Source organism: Gavialis gangeticus, unplaced genomic scaffold (genome assembly GCF_001723915.1).
Source record: "Gavialis gangeticus isolate Ggan-Ray unplaced genomic scaffold, GavGan_comp1, whole genome shotgun sequence".
Classification (NCBI taxonomy): domain Eukaryota; kingdom Metazoa; phylum Chordata; order Crocodylia; family Gavialidae; genus Gavialis; species Gavialis gangeticus.
In genome coordinates this window covers 59,869,872-59,882,649 of record NW_017729004.1, presented here as the reverse complement: position 1 = coordinate 59,882,649, position 12,778 = coordinate 59,869,872, and positions in this window count along the sequence as shown.

The following is a 12,778-nucleotide window of genomic DNA, read 5'->3' as shown; positions in this document are numbered from 1 at the left end:
CCCCGCCACACACACACACACACAAAACACTGTGCCAGCATGTTTACTGAAACCACCCCTGGTGCCACTATCTGGGCTAGAGGGATAACAAATGCCCACAGTAGTCAGTACAGTGTGAGGAAAACAGTTTTGGCTGTTGGCTAGGACCTGAAGTCAACAACCACTATACAGATGCAAGTGTAAGCACAAAGCATAGCTACCATGACAGCGAGCTGGGTGTGAGATCCAGGGAACATGTAATCACAAATAGGATATTCCTGACCCGGGTGAATCCAGGAATGCCGTAGTGGTGCCGTTGCATCCCCTTTGATTCCTGTTCCACCCAAATTGTAAAACCAACTACCTAGAAGGGGCAGCAGCATTTCTATTAGGCAGTGATGAGAGAGTCAGTTGATTTCATGGATCACTATAATCTTGTTGGTTCCTGCTAATCTATCTCCATAGGTGTAAATGATCCTCTCTCCTTTTAAATGGACTTGATGTTCCCTATTCAAACTATCCTCTCTTCTGCAATTCTGCTGTTAGCCATTCCTGGAAATGTCTCTCTCCTATTTCACAGCTCTGCAGGCTGTTTTTAGTACCTTAAATTAACTTGGGTATAGAAGTGTCTGACAGTGAAGTATTGGAGGTACTATCAAGAAGGATAGATTTTATTTTATGAATAAGAGATGTACATTTAACTATAATGACTGTACAACTAATGGCACAATATGTTGGGACTATTTTAACTATTTTTTGCCTAGTTGGTTGTGTTTTTTTAGACTTAATATATAATCTACCAAATTACTGCACATTCTAATAGTTATATTTATTTTTGTTCAGTCTCAAACTGAATAATATAGTGCTAGCCCCCTAGCATATGCAAAGCAGTGGGAAGAGGACTGCCTACCTGATTTGAAATACAGATTTATCTACACAAACATTATTGTACATCAACTCAGCACAAAATGAACTTAATCTACTTAGAAACAGGATTATACAGTTTGCAAGGACTTGTCCGTTCATTTGGAAGATTTTCTCTGATGCTGGGTATTTGAATGTGAAATAAATAAAAAACTTAGTTGCGGGGAGGGGGTACCTACACTCTGTAAACAAGTGTTACTAGGCTGAACTACCTCAGCATATTGTTTTACATTCTGTACACACTTTTGGGAAAGATCCAGCAGTTCTTACCCAAGTAGCTCCACTGATCTTATTATATTGATGGGACTTCTCATGAGATTAAAGGCCATGGCATCTGACCTAAAATGACAGGGAATGAATATCATATTTGGTTCCAGACCATTCTTCAACCATCTCACATTTTGTTACAACATTGCAGTATTATGAAATTTAATGCAGAAAATCAAATCCCCAAACCAGCTCTAACTAGGATTTTGAAGAGTAGATGATTGGGTTTATTGGGAAGGCGGGGGTGGGAGGTAGAGGGGGAATTGTTAAAGATTCCTTTGATCACATTGACTCCCAGTATGACAAGGTTCACTGAAGGAGGTGACCTACTCCTGTGTAGCGGAGAGATTCATCACAAGAGAATGTGTATCCCCATAGGAAATGTGGGGTGAGGAAAGCTTCACAGGATCCTTACTCACGGAGGCTATTGAAGGGACTTACCAAGTCAGTGCATTGCTCATTTTAGCTATATTCCTCTCTTAAGCCTATTTTTGTGGTCCTACTACAATAAAAAGATCATGGCTATTTTGTTATTGATACCTCTTGGTAGACATTCCATTTTGTGGCACTTATGACTCGATTTCATATGTGCAAGGCCAGATTTTACTTGGGTTTATGTGTAACAGTTATGCACAAGACAATTTTACCCATCCATTTTATATATTAAACTTTCAGGAAAAGAACGTAACCAGAAAAATAATCAAAATAGGGGTCCTAGACCTATATACTGGCTTTCACCATGTTTACAACATTCAGATTTCATATTAATACTATAGAATATGAAATGAAATAGTTATCTTTGCTGGAAGTGGTGCTTCAAATAGATTCTCCCACAACTTAGTCATTACAGGGTTTTACAGGAACACCTGCTTGTTCCTGTATTTCATATTTTATAACAAGCTGACAAGTATTCTCCAACTAAAGTGTGCTTTATTCTATGGCCCTAAATGCCATTTTTGGGAAATTTAAGAGTGACTGATCAATTACAATGAAAGTCCAAGACCCAAATAGCAGTAATGTGGATTGTAGACCACATATCACATAAATGGACTTAAGAAATTCTTGATACTCATCAGCAATCTGAATTATTATAGGTGGCAAACTGATCAATTCCTCACCATTTAGCAGTTGAATTATAGACTTTAAGTACAGTGTGTGTATATACATTTGATTTCATAGACATTAGGGGCTGGAAGGGACTTCATGAGATCATCAGATCAGGCCCCCCCACCATAGGCAGGAAGTCAGCTGGGATAAAGGTATCCCAGCAAGAAATATATCCACCTGGTTTTTGATAACATAGTGTTTCATTTTACTGGATGTTAGTCTCCTTGTTAACACTATAGTTTTGTTACATTTTGTTGCTGATGTGGCACACTAGGTGCAGACAGAAGTGATAATTTTTGCCTGATCTAGCCCCGAAAGCACTCTACAACTGTGACTAAACACAAGTACATGGCTGCAGAGCACTTTAAAAGGGCCCAGTCCCATGACAATCTGAACCCTTATTGCATGAGGGTTCAGATGAAGATGCTCCAGAGTGGAGCACCTTCAGTAACTTGTGACTGTGTATGCCAGGAGCAAGGCTGGGCAGATGCAGCTCAGCCCTGTTCCCAGCGCTGTCTTTAGAATGGGAGGGGGGGAATGGAGCGGAGGGAGTTTGGTCTGAGGTTTTTTCAGCATTGCTAGCAGAGAGCAGCTGCTGGGTCACAGCTGCTCTAAGCAGCAGCTGAATTCCCCAGCCCCTGGGACCCAACAGTGAACGTCTGTTGGGTCTGGGGGATCATTGTAACTCGTGGTGCTTCCTGAAAAGTGCCATGAGTTACAATGGAAAGATGTTCTTCTGTCTGTGCCTACTGTGCCTGAAAAGAAAAGGAAGCTCTGAGGGAGCTGGAGAGGGAGAAAGCAGGAGTCCCGGGGGGACAGGGCAAACTGTGGTGGCACAATAAAAACTCTTTGTTTGGAGTAGAGCTGTCTGAGATGTAACATTCTGACTGCACACCGCTTTAAAGAGTCAATCCTGCTTCCCAGAAGCTGAGCAAAGGAGGTTACTCTTCCTATTGCATTTCTCTGGTCTTTCATCTTATGCTGATAGTCTCTTTGTTCTTTTTATAGCCCTGCTCCATTCCTTTTAGCAGACTTTATTTACAAATCGAGCTTTTTACAGGCTACATGCTGCTCTTCTACTTGTTACTTAGTAGTTCAGGGTGTGGTATGCTCCTTTTTCAGATCTGAGGAACAGCAGTTTGTGCTTGATGGCTTGTGTAAACTCTCTCCCAACAACTGGTCCAATAAAAGATGCTACCATCCATATGCTTAAAGAAGAATCAGCATATTAAACTTTGTCAGTCCCTAAATATAGTAAGATGTTTAGCATCATCTGTCACTTGTGAATCAGTTACAACTACAAGCAGGACAAATTTTAAATGCCTTGAGATATATGCTTCATTAGCAAAGGGAAGAACATTAACCAGCTCGAGTTGACACTATTCTAGTATTGCAGCCGCTATGTTCTTTTGCAATATTTGATTGCTCCCCGCTATCCCAAAAGAACCAGATCACTTTAGAAAAAGAAGTCAAGAATAACATTTTAGCTTATCTAAACTCAGTTGGCAAACCGCTACAGATACTTCGATAAAAGTCAATCCTTCAATTGCATTACCTCATAAAGGTTCACAGAACATCCCACTGACCACAACAAATGTTAAAAATAGCTTCTCTGTAACATACACATTTAGGATTTACTAACCCAAGTAACTTTTATTTTGAGCACATTGAGTGGGAGTGTTTGACAGATCCCTCAAATCTGTTATACTTCTTATGACAGCCTCAATATCTGTGCAGCTAGGTATTATTTCTCTGCTACAAAGTTATTTTCTGTAAGACAATTGAATAGCTTAGATTTAGCTTCAATTCTATTATCTACCATTTAAAAATTTTAGAAAGAATTTCAAGGAGCAGCTAGTATGCTACAAAAGACAAGCCCATGAGAAAATAAATACTTGTTTTCTATAAAAATAATTAAGTACATACAGGTAAAAATCATTGGTTTTTATGTAAATTCTCCGCTTTATTTTAGCCATGTTGTAAAGAACTAACATTCTAATATTTCAGCTATTAGATTCATATCACAAGTTGCAATTATACCATAAGAGCAACTGAAATGCCACTAAATCTGTTACACCTATTATGCTTTTATCTGTTAACTTTTTCAATACAAGAGACATATTGCTATAGTTAAGTTCTGCTAGAACAGTAAATGCCAGTATATTTTAAGATTTTAAGCAACCAAACTGGACAAAAAAATTGCTGGTCAACTTAAATACTATGAATGCGAATTTCAGACAGCGGATCTGTGCTACCATTCATAAACAAACAGAATGACAGGCCTTAACAAAATCAACACAAATTCTAGCTTCCTTTACAGTCTAAAATTCTGACTTCTTAATTCCAACCTTGTCCCTTCTAATACACCATTTTCAAGTCTCTCACTTAAGAAAGTATTCTGTGCGCCCCAAAGTCAAGGCTTAGTCACTGATCTCTTCAACAGTTTTACTTATTGCAACAGGCAACACCTAGCCAGGTGGGCTCCCAGCTCGCCTCTGCTTCAGTTTCCCTTCTCTCATATACTTTGCTTCTCTCAGTACTTATCTGGCTAGGTTTAAGGAAGTGACTTGGCCCTCCAGCAAGGTACAAAGCCAGGAGTCTTTCACCCTAGTTTCAGCCTAGGCAGTCTTTTCTTCTAAAGAACCGTATTTTGAACCTACACACATTTTCATCCTGCTCAAACCTCCTTGGACTCCTGTCAAGCTCTTATTATTTCCTTAATATGAGACTGTTTACTTCTCATGGCCTTACCTTATAGCTTAACCTAACACAACCCCACTCAACCTGATAGACTTCCCCTCTCACAATCCCAGGCTTTTTTACTATCTTACCAGTTTTCCTTACTACCCCACTATGGTGGCATAACAAAGGTAGGGTAACTAGGTCCCAACCCTGGGTGACAACCTGGGGAAGGGGACGGGGGGGGGAAAAAAATAGATGCTGTGCTTCCAGACTGCCATCATGCCACCAGCAGTGCATTCAGCGATGTTGCATTGCCCATCACTGCTCCCAGGGTACTCAGGCATGTTACGCTTCTGTCCTCCTACTCTTTATAGAACTCTGTTGGCACTGGATTTATGACCCAGATACCTTGTTCCAGGTAGACTCAAACCCTTAGACCAACCATTACCTTTCTATTTGATAATAGGTTATTTTTACTGATACACAGTGATAGCAGATAAGAATAATGCAAATAATTCTATATCTACCAGTCCTAGAGCTGTCATCAGAGTCAAGGAACATCTGGCCAGTATGCAAACTTCATCCTGAGGGCCTCTCTTGGGTCTTAGATGTCAGCAGCCTGGAGGTCAGAGGCCAAGGCTCACGCTTCTCCTGCTCTCCGCTCCCCCCCGCAGTGGGGTGGATGATATGGGCTGGTGGTGTGCCCTCTGTCCATGGTGGCCTCGGGTTCTCCTCTTGGGGACCTTTCACTGCTCTGAAATCCCTCCTTTTGTATTCTTTTTTCCTTTGTGACAACTCTTCATTTCTGGCCATCACTGAGTGGTTTCTCTGTGGTCATCATACTATCCATGTTCTGTCCTGTCAGCATATTCTTTTGTTTCACAAACCTGTCAGATGCACACATTCTAATTTGGGCTTTCCCAGACTCCTCATAATTTCGTCTGTTCCCCTAAAACTGGAAATTCCAAGGGCTTTGCATTTGGGGACTGTAACCTGCTGCCACCTTATCTCATGTTATGGAACAGTGTGGTACATGTCTTTAATTTCCCAGCCTGTGTGTCTGCTCACTGCTTGCTTGTCAGACACAACAGGTCTTGAGGAAACTTTCAGAAACAGGTTTTTAGAAATCAGTTAACCCTTGCTGTTGCCCTGGACCATTATTCTAATGTGCATCTACTTTACCTATAAGCCAGTTCCCAAAAACAAACCTCTAAATACCATTTTCTAGCCACCAAATTCCAACTTCTAAAACTAGCTCACTTCCTACCCATCCTCAGCACTCAGGTCCTCTTCTGTCCCAGAAGACCCAGCTCTAAGTCATTTGACCCCTCATCAGATCACTTTCCTTATTTCCATCAGGAGAGGAGAACAAGGTCCATCACAGGTCCACATAAGCCCCAACTGTTTTGAAAAGCTCACTCACATAAATTTACCTTTTCACCAGACCTTACCACCTATATCTAGTCTCAGCCTTAACTCAGCCTGTGTTCATTTCACATCTTGGCAATGTTTCATTGTTAGATTAAGCATGGCAAATACTGAGGCTGTGGTCCTATTTTGTAGCATTTCAATTCTTGTTATGTAGGTGCAGGCTATGCATCAATCATGGAGAATCCTACAGTGCTCCTGCCTCCCCTATGGGAGAGTGTAGTGGGTAGTATTTTTTAATATGCCAGCCAGGGGAACACCACAGGGTCCATGTGCATGCCCCCTGGCTAAAACAGTTACTTTCTGAAACATTTCCAAGTGTTTCATTTGGAAACATTTCCAAGTTACTTCTGTCCACAACCTGAATCACTCAGTTTCCTATCAAGCCCTGTCTTTTCTCACTATTGGTAGCACCAAAACCAGCCTCTTAGTCACTCTGGCCTACATGCTGGAGATTACTTTCTGATTAAACTTCATTACAACCTCACACAATTGGTCCACAAAGATTTTTTGCTATTTTTCGCCGTTTGCAGGATTGTAACTGTTCTGTCCACAGTATTCAATTCTCACCAAATCCTTTTCTCATATCGTTCTTCATAACTTTATTTTTTCACCTTCCTGATACCTACCCTACTATCTTCTTCCCCAATAGGTCCACTCTAAATACTACAGTAAAGATATCTTCATATCTCAAGGTTATGATTGTATCAGCTGCTTAATACGTTGCCTCTGTACCCTCTCCGTTCCACTAACAACGTCCAGCTCAATCACAGATTTAGCCACTTATCTTACAAGCACCTTCAAAGTTCTTTCCACACCATCTATTATGCATGGAAAGTCTTCACGTCTCAGCCACAACCCTATCCTTGTGTGTGTCCTTCTTTAACACCTACTCCAATAGATACCTGTCAACTGGCAGTGACTAAGCAGATAACCATTAGGTTTATAGATATCATTAATATCTACAGTTTATTTATACATTTGCAAAACACCCACACAGCCACTGCTACAATCACCTTCCAAACATGACTCACTCCCTCTGCATTTTACAACCACTTTTTACATCTTAGTTTGATGTAGACTACAAGCTTTTAAGAGTAGGGGTTGTCCCTTACAGTGTTTGGACAGCAACTAGCACAAAGGATTCCTAATGTGATCTGTGCCTGTGGCCACTACTATAATACACATACATTTATTTAACATGTATATCACTCTCTCATATAAAAATTGTACATGAACCAAAGCCATTAGCAGAAGAATCCATAGGAATTGCTTCCAATGTCAGAGTTGACTTAAATACATCCAGCATGTATTGCATCATAGTCATACATTCATAGATTCTAGGGTCGGAAGAGACCTCAGTGGGCCATCTAGTCCGACCACCTGCCCCAGAACTGTGCCCTGAGGGACTCCACTGCACACATCTTTCAGGTTGACACCGACCCATCCACCACCACTCTCCGAGTGTGACCCTTGAGCCAGTTTGCTACCCGGTCTACCGTGTAATCATCCAAGGCAAATCTCCTTAGTTTATTTATAAGGATGGTATGGGATACCATGTCAAAGGCCTTCTTGAAGTCCAGATAGATAACATCCACCTTGACTCCTGCATCTAAACATTTGGTGGCCTTGTCGTAAAAAGAAACTAGCTTAGTCAGGCAGGACCTGACTGCTATAAACTCATGTTGGTTACCCCTCCACATCACATTAGCCAGTGGGCTCCCACAGATGTGCTCCTTGATAATTTTTTCTAGGATTTTCCCAGGGATAAAGGTAAGGCTGACTGGTTTACAGTTCCCCAGATCCTCCTTCCCCCCCTTCTTAAAGATTGGGGTGACATTGGCCTTCCTGACTCCTTGCAGGTACAGGCCAAAGAAGTGTACTCCTCCTTGCTAGCTACCCCCTGCCTCCACTTCCTGTATGCTTCTTTTTTGCCCTTAAGATATCCTGGATGACCCTGTTTAGCCAAGGGGGTTTCCTGGCCTCCTTGCCTCCTTACCTCTGCCATGGGATTGTCTCACTCTGAGCCCAAAGGATGGTTTCCTTGACGAATGACCTCCCAGCCTGGACCCCCAGAGCATCTAGGCTCTTGGATCCTAGTACCCTGCTAACCAGTCTCCTGAGCCTATTAAAGTCAGCCTTTTTAAAGTTTAGCACCTGTATCCTGCTGGGTATAATGCCCACCCTTCTCTGGATAGTAAATTTTATCATTTGGTGATTGCTGTCCCCTGCATTACACCTGGTGGGACTCCTTACCTCCTGTGTTAGGTGGAGGTCCTGGTACAGGTTAAGAACTTGCATAAGCAGTTAGATCTAGCTGATTGTTCCTCCCAGCATATGTCTGGGTAGTTAAGGTCCCCCATGACTACCATATCTCTAGACCACACAGCCTCTGAGAGTTGCCTGGAAAATTCCTGGTCTAGCTCGTTCTCCTGGTGTGGAGGCCTATAGTAGACCCCACCACCAGGTTCCTTTCCCCCCGACCCCCTTGGATCCTAACCTACAGAGCCTCTGATCCCAGTTTGATTACAGATGTGTAATGTTCTTTGACATAGAGAGCAACACCCCCTCCTTTTTTCCCACCTCTATCTCTCCTATACAACCTGTAGCCCTCTATTCCTACCACCCAGTCATGAGCAGAGTCCCACCAGGTTTCAGTTAGTCCTACTAGGTCAAACTTACTGCTCACAAGCAAGAGTTCTAGTTCCTCCTGCTTGTTTCCCATGCTCCTGGCATTTGTATATATACACTTAATTCCCCTGGTGGCTGCTCCTGGAGCCCCCTTATACTGCTGTTTAATAAGTTCTTTGATACTTACCTGGGCTGATCATGGCTGGCTGGAAAACAAAAATTCTGTTACAGATTTTAGTACATAGACTTGTAGAAAAATTAAGTCCCTGCTCTGCTTAATTCACGCCTACTGGCTATTCATGGAGAGACTCTTGCAATCTGTACAAACTAAAAAGAACTAATCGGGTATACGAGATTCTTGGAAACCAGAGAACTTAAGATACTTGACTTCAGCGTGTTACAAAATAGGGTCAAAGAGTACATAGTATCCAGGTATTAGAATTCACTGTAGATTTAGGGGATTTAGGGGAATTAAGAATCTAGTAAGAGCAGCGTTTCATAATGAACTGCTCAATAAAGATGAGTAAATTTTGTGTTTGTTGTCACCATAAATAGGAAAGCGAGCATCCGTATGCTCCAGTAAGACTTGTAGTGGAAAACTAGGAGCTCCAAAATCATGTGTAGGTGCTACCTATACAGACTATATGAATCAACAGATCTTTCATAAAAATATATATGTATCAAAGAATAAAAAATAGAACAAAGAAGAGCCATTAATAACTGAACAGGCTTTGGTTGAGACTTGATTCCTTCTTGAAATCTGCCTTCAAAGGTAATAAAAAATGCAGTAGTGTTTTTAGGAAGGGAAGAAGAACCTATTAAACTAGCTGCGGATGCACAGACAGGAAAAATGTAAGCCTAGGCCCTAGTGGATTACAATAACTTACAAACATTGAGCCACTGACAGTTTGAGGTCTTTGTAATGTTATATAAGCTTGAACATATGTCAAAAGTGTGGTAAGATGCAAATATGACACCAATCTCTAAAAGACATTTGGGGGTAGGCCTTTTGGTTGTGTGTCTTTTTCAGCTATCTAAGGCTTCTGTTCATTTTGAACTGCCTTTAACATCCGTCCTACTAGTTGCCAAGAAACAATAACAAGTGTTACCACACATAAGACTCTGCCAGGTTACCCTATGAATCTTGTCACTCACTCTCAGTTTTAAAAATGCCTAATTAATTTAAGACTGCTGGGGGACAAACTGAGAAATGTTCTTGTCTGACAGCATAGTTATATGGAGGGGACTCATCAAGCTTTCTAAAGGAAAAGTAATTCAAATAAATCTATATATCTCTGCAAATTAATGTATAAATACAGAGGTTTCAACTTCATATCCAGTTAAGCAATGAAATAGACATCATCATCACCACTATTTATGTAGAAGGTGCTCCAAAACAGTTTGTCCCATAGTTGAGTCTCCACTTTTTAAATCATAACTTACTTCCTTTTGCAAGTGCAAAACTGTTTTGATGCATATTTGTCTGTGCTTGTTATCAATCACTAGGCTGTGAAAACATTCCCTTTCAACATTCCCTTTCAAGACAGTTTATAAGAAATGCATAATTCTCACTATGTTGGCTATAGCAGATGCACTGTTCTTCATTATTTTTCATTAATGAAAGTAAAGTATTTTTACTTTAACATTCAATGTTGATTTATAGCTGCTTAGTTTTCCAAGGATGCAATGGAACTATTCATGTATGGGAAGTTATGCTACTGCATATAGTGTTTTTAAGATCATGTGTATGATGAGCAGTTGTCCCACAAAGCTTGTAACTTGTTAAGAGTGACTTTCTGTGTGGACTTCCGAGTGATTTAAGTTCGTATGTGGCTTTATTTAAACACTTCAAAAAACAACTCTGAACAGATTCCTCCCTGACCTTCAAAATTTCTTTGTCTTTGCATATGTTAAAAATAAGTTGAGGGTTTATTCTATACATAAAAATAAGAAAATTAAACAGATATATAAACAAATATACATGTGTTTTATCTTATTCACAATTTAATGAATAAGTTTTAGGTCTACAGTACATTTAAACATTCTAATGTAGATATTTTCATGCTCAACTGCTGTCTTTAATAATGAATCATTATTTCTGCTAGAAATATGTGCAACCTAAGTCTAATACAATATTAGGATATAGAGTTACAAAGAAACAACTAGCTTTGTAAAGGTCTGACTAGTTTCATTAAACTTCCTGACAAAGAAAAGGCCCCTGACTACAATAAGTATCTTTCATATCATTTAATTCACATGATAACATTCTAGAATGAGAAAAATAATCGATATTGGGTGATAAGCTAGTTTAAAACTAGAAATAGAAGCAAGTGTTAACAAGGTAGGTGGTTTAAAGCAGCTTGCTTATAAAAGCACACTGAAATCATTTTTTCCACACTAAAACCGAGTAGACAGGCTACACAAAGCTATCATTTAAAATACAATCAATTGAAATTGGATAGATCCCAATTTTACATTCTAAGGTCTGAACTGGAGCTTTATTAAATGATTAAAGCCTTTGAAACTTCAGCAACATGACCATGTTGTTGATAGGGCTAGGTACTTTACAATGAGGCCCTGATCCTAACTGTGCTGTCAAATACCATTATGATAGAAATACAGCAGCAGGAGCTGCCACAGAGACATACACAATTAAAGTATCCCTTGTACAGTAACTAAGGACAAACCTTAGAAAACCCTTAACTCCTCATGAAGGTTTCAAGAAAGGAGAGATCATGATACTCCCCAGATATATCTAAACTAATGAACTGACCGTCAATAATGATGGGGGGGGCAGGGGGGGACGGAGCACTGCCCATCCATCACTCCAGGCCACTGCCGCCTCCCAGAAAGCTTGCACACAGCCGCCACCGCTGGCAGTCACCACCCTGCGCTGCCACCGCTCTACATCCAGCCCCACTTTGTCCTTGGAGCAACAGCAGTGAGGGGTGGTAGGTGGCGGCTGCTGCATGCAAGCGTCCCTGGGCACGGGGGGGCAGGGGAGGAAGCTTGCATACAGTGGCTGGCATTGCCACCCACCATCCTGTGCTGCCATCCCTTTGGGAATGAAGCAGGGTGGGATAGGGTGGGGTGGGCAGGACCTTGCACACAATAGCTGCCACCAACCACCCCACACCGCTGCTGCCTTCCAAGAGCAGGGGAGGAAGCTTGCCCCACTGTACCCCTCCGCCAGTACTCCATGCCACCACCGCCTCCAAGGAGCAAGGCTGGGGGGGGAGGGGAGCAAAGCCAGAAGCTCTGGCCTTGCCCCCACACTCTGTCCCTGCCATCATGGCAGCCCTCCGGCGTCCCACTCCATCCCCACGGAGAACTCCGATCGGTTGTTTCTGTAAGCATTGTGATTGGATGCTGGGACAACCAATCAGAGTGCTCCAAGAGCGTTATGGACAGACATACAGACACACAGACGGACGGACTAAGCCCTTTATATAGAATTAGCCCCTAGAACAGTTACATGTATTTCCAGATACCTTAAACTGTATGTACATGTAACTGTCAATGTTGTAATCCCCAAAAAGAAAACAAATGCAAGATCCAGAAACAAAACAACAATAATGTTGAAGTAAAGTTTTGATTGTATGCTGCCAATGCAGGAAGAAACAGAGTGAGAGGGAAAACTGGTACTGACAGGCGCAAGACAGGCTCCTGGAATTTTCCATTGGACTCACCCAGCCTGTGTCCCCTGGGCGACCCCAAGAGCTGTCAGTCAGGCTGACCTACTTTTCAGCCCTGCGCCTGC